The 28,000-nt window shown below is 31.8% G+C and overlaps 1 long non-coding RNA gene across 3 annotated transcripts; it reads left to right on the top strand.

Moving 5' to 3' along the window:
- Window positions 1-10: 10 nt before the first annotated feature.
- Window positions 11-28,000, top strand: LOC142317422 (uncharacterized). 3 transcript variants are annotated; one of them, XR_012754751.1, is made up of 6 exons: window positions 11-107; window positions 1,336-1,501; window positions 5,399-5,613; window positions 9,779-9,948; window positions 14,753-15,293; window positions 27,299-28,000. It is a non-coding gene; the product is annotated as an uncharacterized LOC142317422 (long non-coding RNA). The 3 variants fall into 3 exon arrangements; XR_012754750.1 differs by lacking the exon at window positions 5,399-5,613; XR_012754749.1 differs by lacking the exons at window positions 1,336-1,501; window positions 5,399-5,613.

Here is a 28,000-nt window from a genome sequence, read left to right on the forward strand (position 1 = left end):
GTTGGCATCACTGATCAATTTGTGGGAAAGCGTTGTTAGGAAGAGGTGTAGTAGACGTTGTAATTTTATTATTGTGTACTTGGTGTTTACTTTGTTTATCTGACTAAGTAAGTAATGTTATGCTATTCAAATATAAATCAATAGAATTTAAGTTTGAATTTTTTGTATTGATCAATTATTGGTGTGAACTTTAACCACTCGTAAATTGTTCTAATTTTAACCCACCGGTCTGGTCAAGTGGTTAACGCGTCTACAAAGGTTGGCGTTATATATATATATATATATATATACACACACACACACACACACACACACATAATTTGAAATGTAGAACAAAGATGTGTGTAAACAAAAATTTACAAACCAATATTATCAATCTATTTCACTGACATATAATAAAAAGAACTTCAGTGAACCTGTGCTTATTGACATCTATATATTTAAACAAGTTTGCATTGTTTTTTGAATTCTGCTTAATCTGAATAATGTTAGTATTTTTCCCTATTTTTGGTAACCTTTATTATTGTGGGCATGTTGAAAAAAATGTGTATTCTAAAATGGGGCATACAAATTAGAAAAAGTTTTTAGATAACAAGAGCGTGGGCTGGTGGTTCAGCTTGTAATGGAATTTATTATTACCTTTTTGTATAGTTTTTGGTTGGGGATTCCTCCATTAAATCCAAAATGGCAGCTTCCAACTCGTGATGTTTTGTAGTAAACTTAATTAAACATTTTTATTAAATAAGTAAGTTATTTGTATATTTTTAGTCACAGGAACCAAGTGGTATAGTGAGTGTTCAAATCTTATAACTGGGAGATCTTTAGTTCTAGTTTTCATGTCTTATTTTTTTTAACCTATTATTTAAATAAAACACATGAAATAATGTTAGGTAAATATATTAATAAGAAATAGCAAGGTTATCAGGATGCAGAAAAAATATTTTTTTTAATTTAATTAAAAATTCATCTTCAGAGTAATTATTTAATAGTGCCATCACAAATGAATCAATATCAAATATAACCTCATTCAAGCCACTATAAAACATAAAGAACAGTCAGTAAGGAATTATAAGAAAGCTATCTATGAGAGGTGTTTGCAAGAGTCTATTTAGTAATGTTGTTAAGTGTTTGATTTAATTCAGTAATATTTTGAAAGGATTTTGTTTGTCAAAGGTAAGAAGGAAATACCTTTGTCGTTATTTCATTCCGTTTCATCTGTTGTTTTCATGATTGTTTCTGTAATTTGCTGCAGTAAAATTAACCCTTGCTACCTTGTTATTTAATTTCTGGCTGATTTTGCATATTTTGATTTATTATTTTGTTTGAATTTTTCAGTTCAAGTTTCTAGATTTTGAATTGAATTGTTACCTTGGCTTCTTGGTAGTTTAATGATCTTTTAAAGTACTTGCTGGAATTTTGCAATTGTCTATGCTGTTGTGGCCTAATTTTCTATTTTTACCCTAAAACTTTTTAACCTAAAAGACTGTACAATTGCTATTTGGTAAGTATGTTAAATTTTAAATTGTATCTATTTATTTAATTGATATAGACAGGCATGAAACCCATGAATACAAAATCATATTAAAAAACCAACATAATTACATAACAAAATTTTCATTCATAAGTTAGAATAGCTCTTGAAAAGGTTAAGGTATTAAGTCTACTTTACATAGTATAGGTGGCATAGTAATAGATAATCTATGTGAACCATGAACATTTTGAAAATTATACCAATCAATGTAGTTAATATGAAAGTTAAAAAACTGCAATAAATTAGGATAGTCAAAATAATTACTAAAAATTTTAGTAGCAAATATTAAATCTGTCCTGATCAGAAATCTCTCAATTCTTGGTATTTTTAACAAATTAAAGATATGAATAAAGTTATGATTGGTAATAGAATCATAGAATCACTGATTTTATATGCAGCACGTAAAAAAAATTCTGTGGTATTTCAGGTAATTTTAATTGCAAGTCAGCAAAAGGTCACCATACAACAGAGTTTATTAATTTTAATTTAGTACTTCATAAATGCATGACCTAAAATTTTAATTAAAATTTGTAGAGTATCTCTTAATAAAATTTATCATTTTTAGTGACTTACAGTATTACCAGTTTATTCATTGAAGGATAACTGCTATCAAAACATACAGCTAAGTCTTTAATAGAAGATACCTTTTGTATTGCAGTATTATTTTATATTATTCAGCTGCACAATTATATCAACATTTTGAAACCTTCCAAATTGAATATGAAATTAATTTTTTTAAAGTTAGCAGAAATACTAGTTTTGCTCACAGTTCAAGTTGATCGGAAGTAATTGAATATCAACTAGATTTGTAATCGGCTTAAACAATTTCATATATCATCTGCAAAAAATTAAAAAATGCGAATAGCATATGAATAAACAGTAATTTATAAATACAAGGAAAATTTGAGAACCAAATGCATGCCTTGTCTTAATCCATATCTAACATAAATAGGCTTAGAGATAAAATTATCAATTTTAACATAAGGAATTCTGTTTTTACGAAATGGATGTATCCAAGACAACAATTTATTATAAAATCCACACGCAGCAAGTTTTTTAATAAGTAATTTGATATTAACTACACCAATGGCACAACGAAAATCAGTATAAAATGCATCAAGATATTAAAGAACGATTGAAGAGCTTAGTTAATAAAAAAATAAATTGTAGCAAAATTTTAATTATTCTTCAATGTAATAGCCTGTTTTTGTAGCAATGAAAGTTTATTGTTTAGTGTGGTTAAGATGTGGTTAACAGCTGTGATATCTCTTCTAATAATTCTCTTGGAAAAATGAACCTGCAGATCATCATTTTCAAGGCTAATATCTACCACTTCTATCCACTTCTATTGTTTGTGTGTATGACTATACACACAAACAATAGAGTCTTTTTCCCTAAGTGAAAGTGGTGGAATACTTGACACCAGATGATCATAGTCCTTGGAGTCTGAAGTAAAGTAACATCTTACAATGCCTTCTGACACAAGAACATATTTATGGTAGCTTCTAATACCGTAATTTTTATGGAAGTGATACACCCAAAATGCTACAACCAGCATCCAATTGTTCAATTTTGTGATGTGGGGCAATATATTAATCTTGGTCATTACATTCATATTGTTCTTTGTTCTGGTGAGAAAAAATACTTTTGAAACAGTTAACACAAAGAGACTTTCGAGGTACTAAATTTAAATTTGGAAAAATGTGTTCTTTTAGAGCTTGCTCTAATGTTATTTGTCAAGGTTTTCTTAACTGTTTTTTTATGAGTTCTCAAAGGGTTGCAACAGAACTGTCAATGCAGGTGACTGAATGTTGACAAAAACATTTTCATGATATTTACAAACACTAGTGACATCTGAATTAACATGTAAAAAAATAAGTTATTTGTTTTCATCAGTAAATTCACAAATTTTAATGAGTTCTTTTGGCACTGTACCAGTACAATGTTTTGACACTCTTCATTCACATAAATTCCTATGGGACATTGTTCTTCCATTGTTTTACTTGAAAAATAATGTAAAAATTTAAATAATTTAAAAATTTGCTAATATAATAATGAAAACTTATTTATTTAATAAACACTTTCAAAAACAGAATGAAATTTGCGACACTTGGTAAAGACGTGAACAGGTCACTGACTAATGTCAGACACCAGTCTGTAACTGCGAAGCTAAATGATGCAACAAGCATAAATGAGTATGTTGCAACATGAATTTTCCTGATGACGAAATGAATTCAAGCGCCTGTTATAAGATTAGCACTGCAATTGAATGGTTCAAACAAGTCTATTTCAACTGTAGTATTAAGTATAAAAATATTAAATCGCCAAGAAGACAAGAAATCCCTTTTATTAAGTCAAAATTGTATTGCTTGTAGCAAGTTTTTCATGACTTTTGAGAGGTTATAAGTTTTTTATTAGTACAGTACACAAGAAACTATTTTATTTTCCATAAACATCTATAAAAACACTGCAAGCGGTGCAAATTTGAAATTTTTATTACCAGCCCGTCAAAATTATTTGAAGCCAAAACTTAAATCATGTAAAAAGATTAGTTTTCAAAAATGTAGGGTTAAGTATTATATCACTATTGATATTATTTGTGGTAAAACTACTAACAATACCTACATGTAAAAAAATAATTCAAACTGTGTTTGGCATCTTCGCCTCATCAAGATAAATTACCAAAAGTAAAATTTCACTGTTTTTCAAGATCAAATTTATCGGTAATTTTCTCGTAAAAAGAAGAGAGATAGGTAAATAACCGCTAGTCCATTCTTTCACCTTGAAAAAATATGAATATATTGCTTTTTGGTTCATTCTTTCCGGAATAACAGTTTTTTAGTTACGATTGTTTTCATAAACCCTTACAATCACAAAAATAGGTGTGTGTACCATAACAAAAATGGCCGCCACAGGTAAACTGCTTAAATAAAAAAAAGGACTTTTTTTTAAGGTCCTGAGACATGTGGAAAACAAGTGGGTGAGTTTGAATTTTTTTTTGAATTAGTGTCAACCCTTGGTCACATTAAATGTATTGACCCAGAAAGATATTTGGAATATATGTAAATTTGTACAATGTAACAAAAAATAAATATGGTGGAAAACAAAAAAAAGTTTCTATGTGTAGAAATTTACTTTTATAATTGAGATTAATGTGTGTGTGTGTGTGTGTGTGTGTGTGTGTGTGTGTGTGTGTGTGTGTGTGTTTCCTGAATGAATTGCAAAAATTCAGTTAAAAACCTCCAGTAAAATAAACACTGATAAAAAATAATTCCTCTGTAGCAGAGATTTGAGTGTACAAGATTACACATTGTTTACATATCATTTTCATCTAATTGGCCCATGGTAGGGTAGTTTTATTGTTAACTACTTGAACAAATTGCAACATACACATTAAGGGAATAAAAAGCATACATATATATTTAATAACCCTTTGACAACATTTAGAACCATTGCTTTCTTTCCTTTCCATATTAATTCTACACAGTCTAATATGAATTTAGTTGTCAACATTATTTTTCCCTCCTTATCACACACTGTATGAATTTCATTTTTAATTAAAGTAGATTTATATTGTTTTTGTAGCTTATGGAACTCTCTTCTTATTAATAAATTTATATTCATGATCAATATCAAATCCTGCTTAGGTGTGACATTTTTCATACACTATAAAGTGACATTTCCATGTTCCATGCACTAGCTTCATGCTTATATTGCGATAAAAAAAATTAATATTGTTTACAATCAATTTTTATGAGAAAATGTAATCATATATTCTTATTTAGTAAATTCTGACTATTATAAGATGAATATTTTTATAATCTGTTAAGTATTTATGAGAAATAAAATTAGATTTCAAAATTTTAGGTAACATTATCTCTGATGATCTTGATAAATTATATTTATCATGATAAAAAATTTCACCATAAGCAATATTAACACTACTGCCAGTAAGATTAGAAAAACTAAATCTTGAGAATTACTCGAACAGTTTAACAAATTATTTGATTGCAGAAGCTTACAATTTGTAGAAAACAACATCATCTTGTAAGGTGTTGTTGTTTTCAACACCCATTTGTAAGGTGAGTAACAGCATTTTTAATATTTAGATTTGTATGACAACATTTAGCAAAAGAAATATTTCTTAGGTTTTCCATACAAAACCTGGCACAGTAAAGTCACCTAATACTAATAATAATTCCTATTATTAGAGCTCTTAGAGCTAGATTGGTTTGTTTTTCTTTAATCTTCTTTCTACTATTAATCTGAGGCCTAAAATTGCTTCCCTTGTCCCTATACTTTTCCTGAAACCAAATTGGTCTTCTCCTAACACTTCCTCTCCTCTCAATTCTTCTGTATAGAATTCTAGTTAAGATTTTTGATGCGTGACTAGTTAAACTAATTGTTCTGTATTCTTCACATTTATCTGCCCCTACTTTCTTTGGTATCATTACTATAATACTTTTTTTGAAGTCTGACGGAAATTCCCCCTTTTCATAAATATTACACACCAGTTTGTATAATCTATCAATCGCTTCCTCACCTGCACTGCGCAGTAATTCTACAGGTATTCCGTCTATTCCAGGAGCCTTTCTGCCATTTAAATCTTTTAATGCTCTCTTAAATTCAGACCTCAGTATTGTTTCCCCCATTTCTTCCTCCTGAACTTCCTCTTCTTCCTCTATAACACCATTTTCTAATTCATTTCCTCCGTATAACTCTTCAATATATTCCACCCATCTATCGACTTTACCTTTTGTATTATATATTGGTGTACCATCTTTGTTTAACACATTATTAGATTTTAATTTGTGTACCCCAAAATTTTCCTTAACTTTCCTGTATGCTCTGTCTATTTTACCAGTGTTCATTTCTTTTTCCACTTCTGAACACTTTTCTTTAATCCACTCTTCTTTCGCCAGTTTGCACTTCCTGTTTATAGCATTTCTTAAGTGCCGATAGTTCCTTTTACTTTCTTCATCACTACCATTCTTATATTTCCTACGTTCATCCATCAGCTGCAATATATTGTCTGAAACCCAAGGTTTTCTACCAGTTCTCTTTATTCCGTAATATTTCGTAATATTGTAGCCGGCAGTGTCTGTCTTCTGTGGGTGTAATTGTTTTTCGTGATAAACGTGGGGATTTTCAGCACTCCAAATTCTACTGTTTTGGCTGTTTACATAGCCGTCCAAATGAAACCGTCTTCATCTGTGAAAAATAACGAATCCGTAACATTAATTTCCTCACACAGAAATCGACGAACCCGTTGACAATATTGTAGCCCTTTTTCTTTGTCGGGCCCAAGAAGTTGATGAACCGTTTGAATGCGATAAGGTCGTAATTGTAATTGTGTGGTCGCTCAATGAACAGTTGATTTAGACAAATTAATTTCAGCAGACAAACGTCTGATCGATTTATTTGGCGAGGAGTAATTGCTCTTTGATTTCAGTGACTGTATCTGTATTCAACACTGATGCAGGTCTTTTGTGTTCCTTGTTATTAACAGAACCGGTCTCTCTAAATTTTGCAACTAACCTTAATACTGATGTTTTGTTAGGAGCTGGTTTATCCAGGTACTTATGGCGAAACAAATCTTGCACTGCAACCACTTATTTTGTACTGAAGTACGACTCAACAATGAAAACATGTTCATCTAGTGAAAACATCATCTTGTCTCTAGCAATACACTGAATGTTATGATTGCATTGTTGTTACTATCGGTAGTGTTCTACTGCATAGCCGCGATGTTCAGATATTGGACGTGTCCATTTCAGTAACGAGTAGGGGAGTATGCTTGACTTTTGAAATTTCATGGATGAGTGATTGATGGGTCGCGTTTTATATGGGACACCCTGTACTTACCCCTAAATTTTTATGAATTTTTGAAAATAAATTTTTTTTTTAAATTCAAATTTTGGCGTCAAATAACTGACAGGGTTGATAAAATTCTCAAATTTGCCGAAACATATTGTGATACTTTTTTTTATAGCTGGAGGAATGCCATTTACATATAGAGTGGTCACGGGCTTGCTAACAGGTTCTGCAAAATGTTATTAAGTGCGTATGTATGCCTGCACCCAACTGACTAAACCTCTACCCTTCCCCCTTTCTAGCACAACTTGTTTAGCAATACTTCAGAAAGGGGGAGCTTTACCTTCAGGCTCCAGGCATTGGAGTGTCCATGGGTTCATTGCATCCAGACGACACCCCCCCCCCCCCCCCGGGTTGAGGGGTCTCCTAGACATTTGCCCGCATTCACCCCAGAACCCTCCGGTGTGTATTTGCTCTTCAAGCCTCCTTGTAACAACTTGTCCATTACATCTTTATAAAAATCTAGCGACTGCCACCCTGTAATCTACCTTTGCTAGTACGATCTCTTGTAACTCCTTCGGTAGGATCATATCCACTGTACCAAGTACAGCTAGTGTTTTCCCATGCTCCACAACAAATCGAGAGCATCTGAAAAATACGTGGTATGTCATTTTCTCCTCTCCGCAAGCACAGCAGGAGTCTGTATGGTGTAGGCCAAATCGAAATAGATATGCCTTGAAGCCCCCATGGCCTGTCAGTAGCTCGGTGAGATGGTATTCCAGCAAGCCATGGGTTCTGGCAGTCCATCTCCTGATGTCTCTGATCAATATGTGGGTTCACCTGCCCTTTGTGCCATGGTCCCGCCTCTCCTGCCATGTCTTCATAATTTCCTCTAATGTGGCCTCCTTCACATTCTTTTTTCAGTGGAAAGCAATGTGTTGTATTCACACAGCCTACTTCACTGCATAATCACCAGGTCTATTGAGTGGAGATCCACGATAACCTCCACTGCCTCCCTTGAAAGTGTTCTATATGCAGCCGCCACCCATAGGTAGTACCTCCTGTGCAGCGACACAATGACACCACAATATTTTCAGTAACTAACAGCGCCCACCCGGATTTCAGCTCCATATAGGACTGCGGCATAGGCCACACCCGTCAATAATCTTCTTCTCTGCTGGCCCGGCCCTCCACAATTCGGCAGAATGCTTGCTATGAGGTGTACGGCCCTGTTTGCCCTGCTGCATGCCTCAAGGATATGGTTAGCAAACCGCAGCTGTGCATCTATCCAAATACTTGATTGCAGGTTTAAATAATATCCTCCTGCCCTCCAACTCTAATGATATCTTCGGCCTTCTCTTGGCACCTCAGCAGTCAGCACGATTAATGATGACTATGTCAATGCAGCCATTGGGAATTGTCTTCTTAGGCAGCAGATTTCTATGAAGCTGAAATGGAGAAACTGACCACATGATATGACAAATGCCTTAATTTGGGTGGAAATTGGAGAATTGTAGATTAAGATCCAGGCTTTTAAGTGAATTTAAATTAAAAAAAAAAGATTTACTTGTTTTTTGTATTAAAACGGTACTTCTTAAAACAAAAAAACATATGCCCCCTACTTAATTTTTTTATTTTTAGGTTGACTTCTTTCAAATTTTATATCAGTAATTTATATAAATCTTATTTATGAACAAGTGATAAAGATGTACGACGAGTTTATTTATATTTATTGTTATTCTTTGAATTTTAAGTTTACTAATTAAATAAAAATATTTATATTTATTAAATATTTGATGAACCTTTCTTAGCAAGGAAAAAAATTCATATTTTACTGCTTGCAGCAGGATGTTCAGTTGATACCGTACTTGAATTAAAGATTCCAGTTTCATGCGTTTCCAACTTTTTAACTCTAAAATATTTTCATATTAATTTATTTAGATTTCAAGTTGTTAAAGTTGAATTTGTTTGTACGAATTATTGTAATGATAACAGATTTATTGCAAATCTCCTACCAAATCCACAAATGTGTATGTTTCCCAAAAAAAAATCCAGAATGTGATTTTTTTATGGCAATTTTAAAAACCGTATTTAGATGAACTCTAAATTAATTTTTATCGCCATTGCTTATTTTTTTATAACTTTCTAAATTTTACTTTTTTGAATAACTTTTTTTTTCATGTCTGTGAAAAGAAAACTGAAAATAACATTCAGCTGTTGTTTTTATCTTTTTTATACAGAATTATTCATGATTCTAATTGTGATATTTTCTTGAATTTTTTTCTTTTTTGACTACAGTAACACAGTAACATCAAACACCAAGTTGTATGAAATATAGATTATAGATTTGTCATTTTATTACCACTAAATTTGTGTTAACTTTTTCTTGAAATAATCATTTTATATGTTCCTTCTATCTGTTTTTCATTATAGACTTTGGATACTCATACTGATATAGCATATACAGTATCTACCAAAAGAGGACCTGTAAAATCCAGAGATTTTGTTGTGTTACGACATAGAGCTGCTGTAGGTACTTCCTTTGTAATAGCTTCTGTTTCAATTGAAACACCTTTAGTTCCTGAAGATAAACAATATGTTAGGTTTGTAAAAACTATTTATATTTTATATTTATTAACCATATCTATAGTTTTTAATTTCTTACTACTCAATTTCAAGTTTGTTTTATTTTACATCGTAATTATTTTTTTATTAGTATAATTTATAGTGGAATAAAATAAATCCTGACTGTAACAGTTTTCTTACAAAAGTCTAATAATAATTACGATATCTTTGCAAGTTAATTTAATTTATTTTAATTGTGAGAGGTTTAAAGATAGTGTTTCTAGATTCTACTGATCATAATTGTGGTATTTCAAACTGTTACTGAATAATAACAGTATAAGAGAAATTACAAATATAAAACCAAATTATAAGGTAAATAAAATTTTTATTAAAAAACAAAAATCCCAACTACTAATTTTATACTTCTTCTGGCACTACAGCTCGGCATAGGCTTTGGCCTCCTCCATGATTCGTCTCTAATCCTCCCTGTTTCTTGCCTCCTCTCTCCATCTTTTCACCCTCATCGCTCTCAGATCCTTTATTACAGCCTAGAGCGAGCCCAGAGAAAACCACAATGATGTTGCTTAAGGGCCGATTGGCTACTTCCCAACGAATCCGGGTTCGGATGGCTGGTCTCCATTCAGTACATTATGGCTCAAAAGTACCTGGGTGTTATCCTTGATGAGAATTTTTGGTTCAAGGAATATCTACAGTATGTTGCAAAAAAGGCTGCTGATGCTTTTAATGGAATCCATAGAGTCAATCATCCTGATTGGGGATTGAATTACCGTACCATGCGTATCCTTTACAAAGGTGTCAGCAAACTTATTATGCTGTATGCTGCGCCTGTCTGGGCTCACCGCTTGGTTTTTAGGTATTGCACGGCCATTTTGCTGCAGGCCCAGCGACTCCTCTTGCTGGCTATTATAGAACAGTCTCATGGGAGACAGTCTGTGTTATAGCTGGAGTCAAGCGTGTTTTAGCTGGAGTGGTTAATGAGCATAAGGAGAATGCTGCATTTCCAAGGTAAATAACCTATTGACGTCAGAACGAAAGTTGGAGATTGAAGACCGTGGCCTTGCATCTTGGCAGGTCAGGTGGGACGAATTCCCCATAGGTCGCCACATGCATGGTATGTTTCCTATAGTATCTGATTTAAGTGTGATTGGATGGATCTCCCCCAATCGGTATATCACACAGTTTCTCTCCGGACATGGTGCCTTTCAGGCGAGTTTTGCTAAGTCCTCTATGTCTGTCCCCGATATGAGGTCAAATGTTCATGAGCTGTTAGGGAACTTGAGAGAATACATTCCTTTCTGGATCTCCATATGAACTGGATGATCTGCAAGGAGTGGTCTATAGTGACTGATTTTCTTCATGCCCTTGTGGTGTGTAGGTCTGCAGAAGGAGTTTAATCTAGCTATTTGATTGTGGCAGGATCCCGGTTGGCTAGGGTATCCGGCAAAGAGGCGCATTGGCATCGTGCCATGGTTATATTGGTATCGTTTATGATTTGATTTGGGGTGGCTGTGTGACCAGGGGCGTGGCTTTGTTCTGCCGGTGGCAGTCCTGATTATGACTTGGTAATGCCGCATAAGGCTTCATGATGGGACCAGGTAAGGGTACAGGATTTGTCCGTGACTCCTGCACGGCCGGAATGAGATTACATTCCCTTTGTTAGGCGACTTAATTTGGTCAACTTATTTGGGTGTAGATGTGAATTCTGTGTTGCGTAAAACATAATTTTGATTGGTATGAGTATAGCATTGATTAACTTTCAACTTGTTTGTTTTTCTGAGGCATTCACAGTCACAAACGGTGCTGTCAAATTTGGAGAAGGCACAGGGTCCATGGTTTCGGTTAGTTGGTTTGAGGGAATCAGATAGGGTGGGTGTGTAGATCTCTGTTTGAGGCCTACATGAAGGCAAAATTTGATTTGTATTTTACTGATCCAAATGTCAGCTGAGGCATTTACATCGGTGGCATCCTGACCGAGGCCTGGCTGATGACTGTGAGAGGGTCTAAGGACGATCAGTTAGAAGGTCTAAAGACGACCTCCGGTAAAGCCCCTCTGGGCTCGGAATGGGTGGTGTGGTGATCGGTAACATCACAAGGTGGGTGTCTTCTCCCCTATGGGGTTGGAATTGTGGAGCCAGCATGTTCTTGGCCTGCCTCTTCTCCTAGTCCTAGTCTTGTTCCTCTATCCATTATCCCTTGTTGCAATATCTGTTTTGTCATTCTTTCCAAGTGACCCAGCCAACCAATTCTTTGTGACTATTACCCTTACAATTTTTTGTCTTGCAGTATTCCCTCTATTTCCTGATTTCTTCCTATCCTCCATGTTCCTATTTTAAAAACAGATCCATATATTCTCTATATTATTTTCAGCTTTGAAGGTGTTCACATGGTAAATAATAATTCTACACAACTACTTAGAATAATTATGAAAAAGAAACAAAAAATAGATAAACCAGTTATTCTTTCTTTTTTTACATGCATATTTTCAGGATATGTAAATTAGTTAGCGATGTGAAATTTAATATTACTTCTACATTTTATGTTGCAGTCAGGTGTAAGTGAAGGCTACATAGATGGTGACTTTAATAGCCTTCACTTTGTTAAGACTAACAGGCGCACCCAAATACAACATAAAATGAAGTAATATTACATTTCATCTTGCTGACTAAATTATGCCTGTAAGAAAAGAAAGGAAAACTTGTTTATCTATTTTTTAACAAAAAAAAAATTAACAAATTTTTCTAGGTAGATGTGTATAATTAGTAGTCAGGGTTTTTATTTTTTAAGTAATTATTTTATTTAGTGCGTTTTTGTTTCCATAACTTAACCATTTAATATACTAGTCATCTTGATATGGTGCTGGTATAAGTTTTTTTTTTTTTTTTAATTTTATAAACGTTCTATTAAAATAGAAATTTGTACATGCGTATGTACTACTCGATTATTTGTATATGTGTATAAAGCATGTATGTGCTAGTCACGATGCGTTCCTGCTTCCTTTTGCTGAGCACATTTTTCACTTATGTCTCGAGTACAATGAATTTTTTTCAAAACTCAAAAAAGGTAAAAGGTGTTTCTTTTTTATCATTTTATAGGATAACATAATTAAAATTTGAAAATAGTGTAATTTTTTTATTTTGCCCCTCAATGTAGTTCCCCTCTTCTAGATAATGCAGTTTAAGATAGCTTACATTATTTCCAGATCGAAGACCTGTTATTACCCAAAAGTTGGTTGTAATTGGTTGGATCTGTGAAGCTAGAGAAGGGAACTACTAACAAAAATATATGAAAGTTAAATTCATTACCATTCCTTCTAAAGACATAATCAGGTCAAAATGGATGTGTTTAAAGTCCATATTATTATTATTATTATTTGGAACTGGACCCTGTTGGATCACGCAAAGCTTTTATGATTCAGTTTTTGGCATTTCCAAATGGCTTTCATCTTTAAACCCCATATTAATTATTTAAATACAAACACGTGAAATAATGTTAAGTTAAATACATTAAATATAAAACAAATTACTACAAAATGGTCCCAAATTTAGAAGCTGCTATTGAAAACTATTTTGAGCACGTGCTTAAGAACACATTGAACAGAATGCAGATAAGTTGTTATTTATTTTTACTTCTTTGTAAGAAGTAAAGGAAGTATTGTGATCGTGAAAAATTTCAGATTTCAATGGAAATATTAATTTTGACCATCCCTGAATCTATTTTCACTAGTTTCGGCATAACCTCTGCATGTACATATGTACGTATCTCGTATAACTCAAAAATGATTAGCTGTAGGATGTTGAAATTTCGGATATAGAACTGTTGTAACATCTAGTTGTGCATCTCCCCTTTTGATTGAAATTGACTGAACCAAAAGAACCCAAAATCCCAAAAAAATTTGGATTTTGAACTTTTTCATAACTGCAGTAATAAGCTTTCATTGAGAGCTTTTCAACGATATATTACTAGCGGTACTTATTTTCATTGGTTCCAGAGTTATAGCTAAATAAAATTTTAATTAATGAAATATTTGGATCTTACAAGTGATCTTACAAGCATATCGGTTTGAATCAGTTTTCATCTCCTTTTTTTTAACATTGTTCTTTAATTTATTTTTTTAACTTAATATATTAATTTATTAATAATTATTAACCCGTGATTGTAGAAAGATTTTACAGTAATTAATAATTTAATAATAATAATAATAATAACAAAAAATTAAAAAAAATATTTAAAAAAATCAGAAGTTATTAGTGAGATCAAATTTTGTGTACTTTTAAAAATGTGTATATGTAATTTAATCAGTGTACAAGGAAGTCATGTGATGTCCACATCGGATTTTTAATTATTACTTTTTTCTTTAATCTATTAACAGTAATATTGTTTCTGTAAAAGATATATGTTTAATTGTATTTTAAATAAATTGATACAAAGTATTTTTTAAATGGTTCAGTAATTTATTCAAAATGCAATGGGAGCAAAATAAACTCCTTCTTGGAAGTTAAATTATCGTATTCAGTTCTATAAAAAGAGTTCAGTTTACAGGTTGGTAGAGGTAAATATTGTTATTTTTTTTTTAAGATAATTGATTTTTGTTTAACAAAGATTGCACACTTTCATATACATAAACACCTAGATAAGTTAACATTTTTAATTTTCTGAATGTCGATTTACATGATTTATTTTTATGCGCATCAAACAGTGATCTGATAGTCCATATTTCTTGAAAATTTGTACTATTTTTTTAAACTTTTATAAAAATGTTTAAGATGAATCATTTTTTTTTTTTGATTGTAATTAAAACAAAACTATTTTATATTATTTCAGAGCCGAAAATGGTCCAGGATGTTTTGTAATTTCACCACTGCTTGGTCATGGTTCTAATTGTGAACTCAGATGGCTAATAAACACTGATATTAAAGGATGGATACCACAAAGAATCATTGATGCTGCTTTCACCTCTTGTATAGATACTTACATCTTGGATATTCGAAAAGTAGTCAAACAAATCAAAGAACTCCCAAGGTCAAGTATGAAATTATTACATAAAATTCCATCTATGGATACAAATGTTATTCCAGTTAGTTCCAGTATCCTGCTTAGGCAATCAGAGACAGAGTCTTCTCAACATTCACCTTCTTCTTCTGAACATTCTGATAGTAGATCTTCTTCTGTTTCAAACAAAAAAAAATTCATCGATAGAAAGAAAAAAATAAGTAAATGAAGGAAGGAAATCGCATTAATTCTAAACTCTGTCCTGTAAATCAGCTACTTGAATATTATAATTTTTAATGCTTTAAAAAATACTGAATTACAATGAAGTTTATGACTGAAGTTTTACTGTGTAAAAGAAAAAATAATATTTTAAGTAAGTATTAAATATTTTATATGTTATTAATTATTAATATTTAATGCTGATTCTTAATATTTCTGTTTATATATAAAGTTGCTCAAGTTTATCAGTTTTCTATATTTTTATAAATGGATCAGGTATAATAGATAAATTTGTTTTATAAGAAAAATGATTTTTAGGGTTTTATAATTGGCATCACTATACTAATCCGGTCAAAACTTGTTTCATTCTGTCTTTTCTTCATCGATGAATTCTACACTCTTCCATCACTTCGCTTGTAAAAACAAAAAGCTCTGCAGGACGAGGTGTTTTGTGTTGACCCTCTGGCATAGAAACTGTGGAATTAAGAAAAGTCATTTGGATACGCAAGGTAATTATTCTAAAGGTGTACGGTATTAGGTGTCTGAATTAAATCACTGGATGCATGAAAGGCATACATTTATTACTGTAAACTAATTGAAATACTTATTATAAAAACATCGGAATATAGAATCGTAAATTAACATATGTGATAATATAAATCGTCTGTAAGTAAATTGCAAACAAATAATGAAATATAATTATTTATGACCCACAAGAGGGAATAATCAAGCCAACACTCATGTCCATCACACAAAGTCCACACGATACGTACACCTCAACCTCATCTTACCGAGTGTTTAACTTGTCAGCCGCTCGCAATAGAGCGGGCTAAACCCAAAGACAGGCAGAACATCGACCATCATTCACAAAAGACTCCAATCATGGTGTTGCAAGGCGCAGATGAAGATGCAGTTGGGCATGCACCAGATCACTGATCCTGCCTGGGTTTCCTTTGTGAGCTGCTCCCCACAGATTTAACCAGAGAGTCAGGTACTGCAAGACCGTCTATACCGAAGTCTCAGGGCTTGCCTGCAGCAGTAAGTGCTTCAATATGGACACACCAAAGGAACACTACCTGTGAAGGCTTAAGTGACCGGTTGCACAGAACAGTGCAAGATTTTGGCAGAGCAAGCTTACATCAGCTTTGTCCAAACCCAGTCTCCACTACCATATTGTGGGTAAGTCTGTTTAATTTTTATGTATATATACAGTACATTGCTTAATTTCTGATTAAACATATCCCCGGCCTCCGCCGTTAGGCTAAGCGCAGGAATGTCGAGTGTCGTGGCAGTCGACTGCCCCCCTGTCTTGCCTTTCCTTTGGCGTCCCATCAGGGTCCTCTCAGTTTCATCAAGATGCAGTAGCCCTCCCTTCTGGACGACCACTACATCCCTCCACTGAGAGGCTACCCTTCCCGTCCCTACACTAGGTTGCCGGCTACGCCTTGTGCGAAGCCGGCAAACCGCCACGTCCCCCCTCTCAAACCTGAGAGTCCCAAATGCATCATCGGAGCACCCCAACTGATCTTCATTTTTGCATATGAAGGAGCCAAAGCGTCCTCTGCATCCAGGCTGCCTCCCTGGCCCTGCACGGCGACCATGATTCGCCCCCTGTAATTTTTTTTTTCTCACCCATCCGCAGGACACAACACAAGTAATAAAAAACACTTACTCTCACTCACACCACCACTTAGCCGCCATCAGGAAAACGCAGTTAAGCCTAGTAACACACCCATACAGAATACATAATTAATAAAAGTTTACTCTTCCCATCCGTCTCATTCTTCGGCTTCATCACCGCTGGTCGTGGCAGTCTCCACTACCAGGAGAGGGATAAGTACACCCATCTGCACTCCATGCAACATTGAATAAAAAAAAAAGTTAATGGTTATGTCTCTCCCTTTGCTGCAACCAGCTCAGGTCTATCACTTCTCGTACCCTGCAAGGGCTATTTTTCATTTCTTCTTTGTTCGATACTATAAACATTGGTGGGTTTTGACCTCCCCCATAACCCTCTTCGAGAAACTTCAATCAATTCTCTCAATCTCCTAACATCCATCACTATTATATCATCTACAACATCAATCATCCATCTTTTTCGAGCAGCTGCTCCTTCTTATTTTAGTCAATCTTTCACTTTGGTATAACTCTCACTATTTTGGCTCCATCAATCTCTTCACACAGCCCAATTAGCTTAATCTCTATGTAGTTTTTAAATTAAATGATAATCTTTCCCTCGATCTGTTTAGTTTCTTTTCTTTTATAACCTCTAAAGCTCTCTCTTGTCAGGCCCAGATCTTCTTAGCTTCCATCATAATAATGGCATCTGTCAACATTTCACATCCAAAAGCAAATTAAGCCTGTATAAATTTTTTTTTTTTTCATTATTTACATAATATTATTTTTGAAAAAATATATACGTTAGTAAAGTATTTTGAATTCCCCTGTTGGATTCTTTCTGGAATAATATGCATCCTGTTTTTATTACTTATTTTTTTCACTTACTTATATTTTCAAAACGCCTTAAATTTCCTTTCATAGTAACAAATTTTGTTTAGGAATATTCAAATTACTAGACATTAAATCATGTATTTTGTTTACTTCAAGTTCCATTTTGTTACTGGGGTCATCATTCTTAGTGGAAGTTTTAGCATAAAACATTTGTTTAATAAACTTTTTTTAATTTATTCAGGAAAATTTTATGGTGCTTTTACCCTGCCTTAGATTATTAATTTACCAAAAACAAAAGCGAACTTTATGTAGAACCAAAAAATTAAATTTTGAAATCTATATTATACCAAGTTGTCTATGGTTTGAGGGAATCATGTTAGGTTGGATGTGAAGATATCCGTTTGAGACCTACGTGAAGGCGAAATTTGATTTGCATCTTATTGATGCAAATGTCTGCCAAGGCATTTACATCGGTGGCATTCTGACCGAGACCTGGCTGATTACTGTGAGATGTAATCAGTTAGAGGGTCTAAAGACGACCTCCGGTAAAGCCTCTCACGACTTGAAACGGAGGGGGTGGTGTGGCGACCAGTAACGTCGCAAGGTGGGTGTCTTCCTCCTATGGGGTTGGGATGTTTATGGTTACTTCTGAAACTTTCATACCAATTATTCATAAGATTTTTTTTGTTTACTGTCATTTATACTTAAGTTTTTTTGAAAAAAAAAATTTATATACAAGCAAAACAATCTACTTTATATTTTTAAATAAAAGATACCGTATGTTTCTGTAATTTTATGAAAAAAAGTTGAAAACTAATAAAACTATATCTTGTAACATTTATATTTACTAAAATTATACTAAGCATATAAATATGCAAAATAAAAAATATTGAAAACACATCTATTCAGATTATTGCACATACCTTTTCACAACATACATGCTCCTCACGTTTTGAAAATTAAAAATATTTTGCTATATAATTTCCTATTTTGTGATCACAAGATGTACGCTTTTGAATTTTTGTTGCAGTAATTTTGAAATTTTAAAATGGTTCATCCTTTTTACATGATCATCTATACATTCCAATTTAGATCTAGAGTAACAGTACAAGGTGAAAAGATAAAGATGCTACATTTTGCTGATGGTGTAGTAATTCTAGCTGAGAGTACGATAGATTTAGAAGAAACAGTGAACAGTGATGGATGAAGTACTACGCAACAATTACCGCATGAAAATAAACAAGAATAAAACGAAAGTAATGAAATGTAGTAGAAATAACAAAGATGGACCACTGAATGTAAAAATAGGAAGAGAAAAGATTATGGAGATAGAAGAATTTTGTTATTTGGGAAGTAGAATTACTAAAGATGGACGAAGCAGGAATGATATAAAATGCCAAATAGCACAGGCGAAACGAGCTTTCAGTCAAAAATATAATTTGTTTACATCAAAAATTAATTTAAACGCCAGGAAAATATTTTTGAAAGTATATGTTTGGAGCATAGCTTTATATGGAAGTGAATCGAAATACCTAAGAAGGATTAGAAGGTTTTGAAATGCAGTGATATGGGAGAATGTTAAAAATCAGATCGGTGGATAAAGTGAAATGAAGTGTTGCTGCAAATTCATGAAGAAAGAAGCATTTGGAAAAATATAGTTAAAAGAAGAGACAGACTTATAAGCCACATATTACGTCATCCTGGAATAGTCGCTTTAATATTGGAGGGACAGGTAGACGGGAAAAGTTGTGCAGACAGGCAATGTTTGGAATATGTAAAACAAATTGTTAAGGGTGTAGGATGTAGGGGGTATACCGAAATGAAAGTAGAATTATAGAATTGCTAAAGATGGATGAAGTAGGAGCGATATAAAATGCCGAATAGCAGTGGCGAAATGAGCCTTCAGATTTGCTTACATCAAAAATCAATTTAAATATCAGGAAAAGATTTTTGAAAGTATATGTTTGGAGTGTAGCTTTATTTAGAAGTGAAACTTGGACGATCAGAGTACCTGAGAAGAAAAGATTAGAAGCTTTTGAAATGTGGTCCTACAGGAGAATGTTAAAAATCAGACGGGTGGATAAAAGTGACAAATGAAGATGTGTTACGGCAAATTGATGAAGAAAGAAGCATTTGGACAAATATAGTTAAAAGATGAGACAGACTTATGGCCACATATCAAGGCATCCTGGAATAGTCGCTTTAATATTGGAGGGACAGGTAGAAGAAAAAATTGTGAAGGCACGCAATGTTTGCAATATGTAAAACAAATTGTTAGGGATTTAGGATGTAAGGGTATACTGAAATGAAACGACTAGTACTAGATAGGGAATCTTGTAGAGCTGCATCAAACTAGTCAAATGACTGAAGACAAAAATGAACTACTGTACATTCCACTTGTAGGCAGCATCACATTAACTTCTAATTATTTTCTAAATAGCCTATAAAATTTCTCAGATTTCTTGCTATTCATCGGTTCTTGAAATCTTTTTATTTTTTTCCTTTTTCTTGACCTCTTATTGCTGTCATTCAAATTTTTCTTTTGGTTATCACTCTTGTGTAGTTAAATCACTATTTATGTTTTGTTATCTTTCTTTATAAATCGCCTCTTGAAATATCTTTTCGATTAATTTTCCTTTTCTTGTTGTCATTTATCCGGATCATTGAGTTTTGCTTCTCCAACTTCTCTTTAATTTTAATTCTTTTCTAATTTTTTAATTTCTATTAGATTTTGGTCTCATTGTATTTAACACTTTAAGAAACAAAAGAAATTATATTTACGTAAAAAAGGAAAAAAAATTTGGTAACTGGCTACTGAGAGCATGGGACAACATAGTATAAATATATTTTTTTATGATAAATTGATATTAAAATTACCCTCAGGGTCTTGTTGAAGGACATAAATTTTTAAATAGGCTCAAGACAATTTACAACATTTTGATTTTGTATTTCTCAAAAATTTTGAAAACCAACATTTTATAGGTAATGTTCTTGCAACGTAATTTTCACACATTTTGTGATTTTTTTTTTTTATACAAAATTTCCATTTTAAACTGTGTACAAGATGAGAGCTGAAAATTTTTCCCGATACCTGTCAAAGGGGAAAAATCAAAGGATGTGATCTGGTTGTGCATTTTTGAACCGTTACAAGAGAGGTAAAGTTAATATTTTTATATCTATTCAGGCAAACCCAGTCAGATTTGAAGATCATGGCAGCTGTTTTCTGGGATAAAAAAATATCTTGGTGGTAGGTTTTACTGGGCTGGTACAATCACAGTAAAAGTATATTGTAAAATACTTTCAAAGCAGGCACGTAATTCAGAACCGATGATTTCGGTTACTGTCATCAGGAATTGTTCTAATAATTAAGACATCTAACTGGAAGTTATCTTCAACAATTACAATATTGGTAATAACATATTTTAGCAGAAAATATATTGGTACTGAGGCCGTTAATACTGTAATTTTACCAACAATATTTTGAATAAGTAATGGGTGTAAAAAACTTGATTAATATAATTCTTGTTTATTTAAATAAATTTTATTCAAAAATGTTTTTTTTTTGCATACATATATTCAAGAATTTTTAATTTTAACTTGATAGCTAATAAATCTGTTTTAACAGGTATAGATCACAATTTAATTTTTTTTTCTGTGTATGGAGGTTATTGCTTAACTGATGGCATATCCTACCCTATGAAATGGCATTTGTATGTGCATAGCCCCCTTAGTTTAGTACTGGAATGTACTAATCAGTAGCGGAAAATCCTGATTCGTTAGTACATGTCTTGTGGTGGTGAGGTGTATACTTTTCTTTTTTTTTTTACTTTTAAGGCCACAAAGGACCACTTTAGTCAGAATAATTGAAGTCTTTTTTGCCAATCTTTTGGCCTTTAAGTTGTTAGCGTTTACTTTCTCTCAATATTTAGTCATTCTTAATGATCTCGTTTTACGATCCTCTTCTGAATAAATCCTTTTTGTATATTTAAAAGTTGTTACTTTAAAGTCGGTATTCGGATCTTTAATAACAAATTTTAATTTTTTGGATTTATTAAGTAAATCTTTGTAAGTCAAATTTAATTCTTGCACGTCTTCTTTAATTTCTTTGATCCATAACGCCGGATTTTTGAAAACCAAAATCGATCGATAATTCTCTTAGTAATCCTATCCTGCCGTGATCGTAATAAGTGTGAACAGAAAGAAATTCGCTTCTTTTTCATAGTATCGATTAAGGATTCCAAGTTTTCATACAGAAATTTATTAGGCAATAATCTCTACTGATTTTCGCGTTTATATTTTTTGTTTATGCAGGTTCTAAGAATCCTGCGTTCAACTTTAAGGATAGGTTCAGTCCTATTTTTCTGATTTAATCTAAATAAAGTCTCGCTCGCGTAAGTAATTACCGGTTTAACCGCAGTTTTGTAACGTCTAATTTTAGTGTTAATCGAGAGCGATTTTTTGTTGTAAGTATTTTTGGTTACTTGTAGCACTTTAAATAATTTATTAAGTCTTTCGGTCCGATTTTGTTTTTCGTTACAATTACAAGTAATGATCTCTCCAAGATATTTAAATTTTTCTACAAGTTCTACTTTTTTTCCATTAATATTTGCAGAATTAATAACTAAAGGATGTATAGCCATCATTTTAGTCTTTTCATAAGAAATTTTAAGTCCAAGTTTATTCGCAAGTTTTTCTGTACTTGTTATTTGTATTCTGGCTTCTGCGATACTATTAGCTAATAAAGCTAAGTCGTCGGCAAATCCTAGGTGATTTAAATATAAGTTATCTCTATCATATGTGAATATTTTTTGGATTAATTTTAAACAATCCGCGCATCAGAAATTCTAGTGCACAATTAAATAATAAAGGCGAAAGTCTGTCGCCTGTCTCAGTCTGGATTTTATGTAAAAAAAGTTCGGAAAATTCACCACGAAACTTCACTTTAGATTTTGTATTTGGCGATGTTAAAGCGATAATATTTACCCATTTAGGATCCAATCTCAGATTTCTCAGAATTTTTAACATCGAAGGCCTATGTATGCGATCGTACGCTTTTTTTAAATCGATAAAAGAAATAATCATCTGTTTTTGCTTTCTATTATAAATATCTATAAGTAATTTCAAAGTAATAATTTCATCTGGACAACTGCGCCAAGGCCGAAAACCACCTTGGTTATCGCCTAGCTCGCTTTCTAGTCGGTCCTTAATTCTATTGTAAATAATTCTAGATAAAATTTTATACATACAATCCTATAACGAAATTCCACGATAATTGTCTGGATTTGTCTTGTCGCCTTTTTTGTGCAAAGGATGTATAATAGCTGTCGTCCAATGTTCTGGAAGTTCTTCGGATTCCCAAATTTTAACCAGAGAATTATGCAAAGATTTCTTAAGTGATTCTCCTGCATTTTTCCAAATTTCTGCAACTGTTTGCTCTTCTCCGCTTGCTTTATTATTTTTAAGTTCTTTAAGTGCATTTTCTACTTCTTTATAAGTCGGCGGTTTTCTGTTTGATTCTGGCATTTCAATTTCTGTATTAACACTTATTTTAGTAAATCTTTTGGTTCTTCGCAGTTCAAAAGCTTATTAAAAGCTTCTGCAAGGATTTACGCGTTTTGTTTATTATTATGTGTAATTTTACCAGATTTATCCTTAAGCGTTAATGTCGGAGCATCGTATTTTTGTAACCGATTATAAAACAGTTTATAGCAACTTTTAGAATTATTTTTATTACAGTCCTGTTCAATTTGATTAATTAAATTATTTTGATTTTGTCTCTTTACATTATGAATAATTTTGTATGCGATTTTTCATTGATTAATAAGATTACAATAAGATTCATCAGATTTATCGCTTTGAAATTTCAACCAAGCATTATGCCTATCTGTTACGGCTTTATTGCAATTTTTGTTCCACCACTGGTGTTTTTCCTAGGATTTATAGGTGAAACCTTTTTTGCGATATCTTTTAATTTTGGAATAATTTTATTCAAATCAGATTCTACAAGAATTTCAGTTTAATTTTTATAATTAGAATTTCCAATTAATCCGCTAGAATCATATTCTCTTTTTGGTTTATTCTTTTTGTTTAATTTCCATTTTGTTGGCGTAAATTTTATTTTGATTTTAACTAAATAATGATAAGATCCGGTATCTGTTCCATTTAATACTTTAACATTTTGAATCTCTTAATATACATATTTATCCATACAAATGTGATCCAACTGGTATTCACCTTTTTTCCAGTCTGGATGCTTCCATGTTTTTAATTAATTAGGTTTTCTCATAAAATAAATCGATTTGGAGATTAAACCGTGATTTCTGAAAATTTCTATTAATGTGATTACATTTTAGTTCGTACATTTTTGTGCAGGCCATTTACCAATATTTATATATATATAGAATTTTTGTTAAAATTTAGTACTTTTTAACCGGTTCCGAATTTTCAGATGAAAATCACAAATATCTTGAAAACATCAGTCCTGGTGCTCTGTAAAATTTTCTACCCCCTGGATGTGTTAACCTATTCGCTCCCAGTGGTACCTGTCGGATGATAATATTTTCAAGCGCCTGTGGGGTGCCATTTGGAAACTGGGAAAGGGGTGTGATGGGGTGTTACTGTAATATCTTGCCAGCCACTCGTCCGATTTTCACAATTCAAATGGTGTGTCTATCAGCAGGTCAAGCGCTAACTGTTTTACACATCAAGTACACTCTTGATCGACCAGATCGTAGTTATCTGGAAATTAAATCGTTCAACCCTATGTTTTGATTGCACTCATCCATCATAAAACATACTGATCTGATCTTTCACTAAATACACCCAAACCTGTGTTCTAGTGCAGCTGTAAAGTATAAACTTATGAAGACTGAAAAGTAGAAAATAAAAAAAAAACATTTTAAAAACCACTCTTACATTAAATATTCTAAAAGTAGAAAATAAGAAATATTTAAAAATAAATTTTAAAGCACTGCTATTAGATTAGATGCACTAAAAGGTAATAGTTTTAGGATGTCCTGAATATCGTCCAAAAACTATTTTTTACCTTTTAGTGTGCCTAATTTAATAGTGGTGTTTTAAAAACATTTTTTTATATATATTTTTTATTTATGCGATTGTTTTTCTTCATAAAGTAATGAACTATAACCAAAAAGTAGGCACCAGAATGATCACTTTTCTTTTTCAGAAAATCCCGATTCATTAGTATAAATTTCTAGAGTTAAATTTTTTAAGAGTTAACTTTCGTTATATCGATTTTCATCATTCAAAAAAAAATATTTTACACAAGAGGTAATCAATTTTGGGCACCTAATTCTCCCATTCCGAGATGCCGCCTGCCAGGGTAATCTGCCAGGAGGTCCTAGCTGCGGAGGTGTGCCATAGGCACACCGTGAAGCTTGTTCTTAACCTTTTGCCATCACAATGATCCGCGGTTGATTAGCGCTCCGCGAAAATATGTTGGTATCTGATTGCCTCCCTTCATAGTCTTATGTTACCCGCTTGTGAAAAAAATTTCAAAAAATTACAGTATATTAAAGAGATTTAACAGATTCTGACAAAAAAAAACCGTTACGATTGGATATTTTTTATGTTTGTAACAACAAAAAAATTGAAAGTACAAAAATTACGATAATTTAATTGCAGAATATTTTTTGCATTTCTACTGCGTTTTTTATTAGCGAAATTTTTTTTTTTTTTGTTTTGTGTTTATAAAACATAGTTTGCTGATTTAAAAAAATAATACTTTCAACCAAATCGGTTGAAAGTTGGGCAAAATATGATGAAAAACCCTTGTCATAAATCACAGATTAGTAACGTATGTTAGTATAAGTGAAAGTAGATTCAGAAAAGTACGTTTTATAAAAAATCCCACCACTCAAAAAGATAATCAGATTTACAAAAAACCATTTTTACTGTATACTGTTATTCATTACGAATCGATATTGTTACATGTTCACCGATATCATTTGTTAGAAAAGATATTTATAGACCTCAAGTAAAAGTGACATATTTATGATCTCAAATTCCTTCTTTTTTTTTTTGTGTCCCGTATATCATAATTTATTAGTGTTTCAATACATCGATATGTTGCTAGTAAGATAAGCTATTTTTGTAAATAATAAATAAATCCGTAATCCTCATAGCAATTATAATACACAAGTCACACACACACACAAGCACATTTCTGAGAAAAAAATGGTCATATTCTATCTAGTCTAAATAAAACATTTTACATTGTATAAACTTCGTTCAAATTGTGTAATAAAACTGATTCCTTTATGAATATAAAAAAAAATAAATGACTTAGATCCCATATAAAGTGATTTTGTTACAGCGTTTTAAAACTGACGCCGTACATAACCAGTTCCAAGGCTACATGATCTGAAAAGGTTAAATAAAACAATTGTTTCATCAATACATAATTATTTATATTTTTAAATGTTTTATTTAGATTAACACCAGCGGTTTGATATAATTAGTCTATACATATTATCAAAGACAATTTTTTAGATGTCATTAGCTTGTAATCGGAAAGAATGTTATCAAATCCTATATTAGTGTCCATTTTTTAATTAATAGGACACTTAAAGTAGTCTTTTCATTATGACAAAGAATGATTGAACAAAATCATTTAAAAACATATCCAGTTCTTTAATATTTATTGTTCTTAACAGTTTCAATGAAGTCTATCATTTAAATGAAAATAGATGCATTAGAAAAATTACTTTTGTAATTATCTTCTGTAATATTGGTGACAGCAGTTTTGGTAATTTTTTCAGTTTTGTTTGATTTTCAACATCAGAAATGTTAATCAACATAAGTTCATTGCAGATGAAACATTTTTACAATGTAAATTTGAACCCAGTTGTAAGGTAAACTTAACCCTTTTTACATTCATCTGAAATATGAGCCAGTGCTAACTTTATCAGTTGCTAATAGACTATGACTGTTTACAATTTTACATAGATAATCAAATTTATAATCATATTAACCCATTCTACATTATTACCCAATGAAATTTCATCATTTAAAATATTTTAATTATTAAAAAATGTTGTGTCTATCTTACAATAAATAATTAAAATAAAACTTTCTGTGAGTTTTAGGTCGCGGTAAGGCAAAAGAACAGTAAAAATTATCACAAAAATTATTTAATATTAATTGTAGCAAATATAAAAACATGGTACATTTTGGTACTTTTCAAGAAGATGCATGCAGCTGATCTGTTGTTAGTCAGTTGTTAAATGGCATCACTGAAAGGAGAAAATAAATAAATAAATAATACATATATTTCTTTTTAAACACGTACATTGTACTGTAATATCATTAAAATAATACAATGATACTGTAATAATAAAATAGTAAAATAAAGTACAGTATTTTTTGAGTACAGTAATTTACTGTATAACTTAACAAGAATCTACTCAGTATTTCTGCATTAAATGTGAGTCAATTTACGCGATTTCATTATACGCAGAAATTTTCCGGAACGTAACACCTGTGTAAATTGAAGGTGCATTGTATAATAAATGTATATATATATATAATAAATAAATCTAAAAGTATAAATATAATTAACCAAACTTGACCTACGCTTGCTTCACTCACTAGTCAAGGTTAGCAAGCAAAGTAGGTTAAGTTTGGTTCGATTATAATTATTTATTATATAAAGTTAGATTATAATTTTAATTTATTTTCTCCTTTCAGTGGCGCCATCTTACAACTAACTGACTTACTAAAGTGACTAACTACAGATCAGCTATGGGCATCTTCTTGAAAAGTACCTACACTTCTAATATACCTGTACATCACATATATAAACATCATAAAACTGAACAGTACTTTGCTGGCAACCTAATAAAAAATAAATATATTTTACGGGGTATTAAGTCAATATATTTAGTATTTTCTAACTGGTACTTTAAAATATTAACTTTGAACTAAAGTTTTATATATCAATTTTAATTATAATACAATTAATTATTTAATGAGTTCCTATAAAAATATGTTAGCCAGTAAAGTCCATAGATGTATGTTACTTTTTGGTTATGAAATTGTATACATATATATATATATATTTATAAGTTTACGTTGTTACGTAAAACTAACAGAAACTACCTCTCTATCTTTGTTTCTGTGAGTGTTACATAAATTGTTCTATAATTTAAACATAGTTTTAAAATTTTAATTAAATTGTTGTGATCGTATTAATAAATATTTATATTTTGTACATAACTGTTAAATAATAATTGAAAATCTTTTGTAGCATTTTAAAATATACGATAACATTTTCATAAATAATTTTAATTTTACATATATTTTTATATATTTATATTTTATGAATGATTTATAAATTATATTTTATAATTAATTATATATTTTGTAATTTTTTTAATAAATTGTATTCAA

This window comes from Lycorma delicatula, chromosome 1, assembly GCF_047948215.1.
Source record: "Lycorma delicatula isolate Av1 chromosome 1, ASM4794821v1, whole genome shotgun sequence".
Lineage (NCBI taxonomy): Eukaryota > Metazoa > Arthropoda > Insecta > Hemiptera > Fulgoridae > Lycorma > Lycorma delicatula.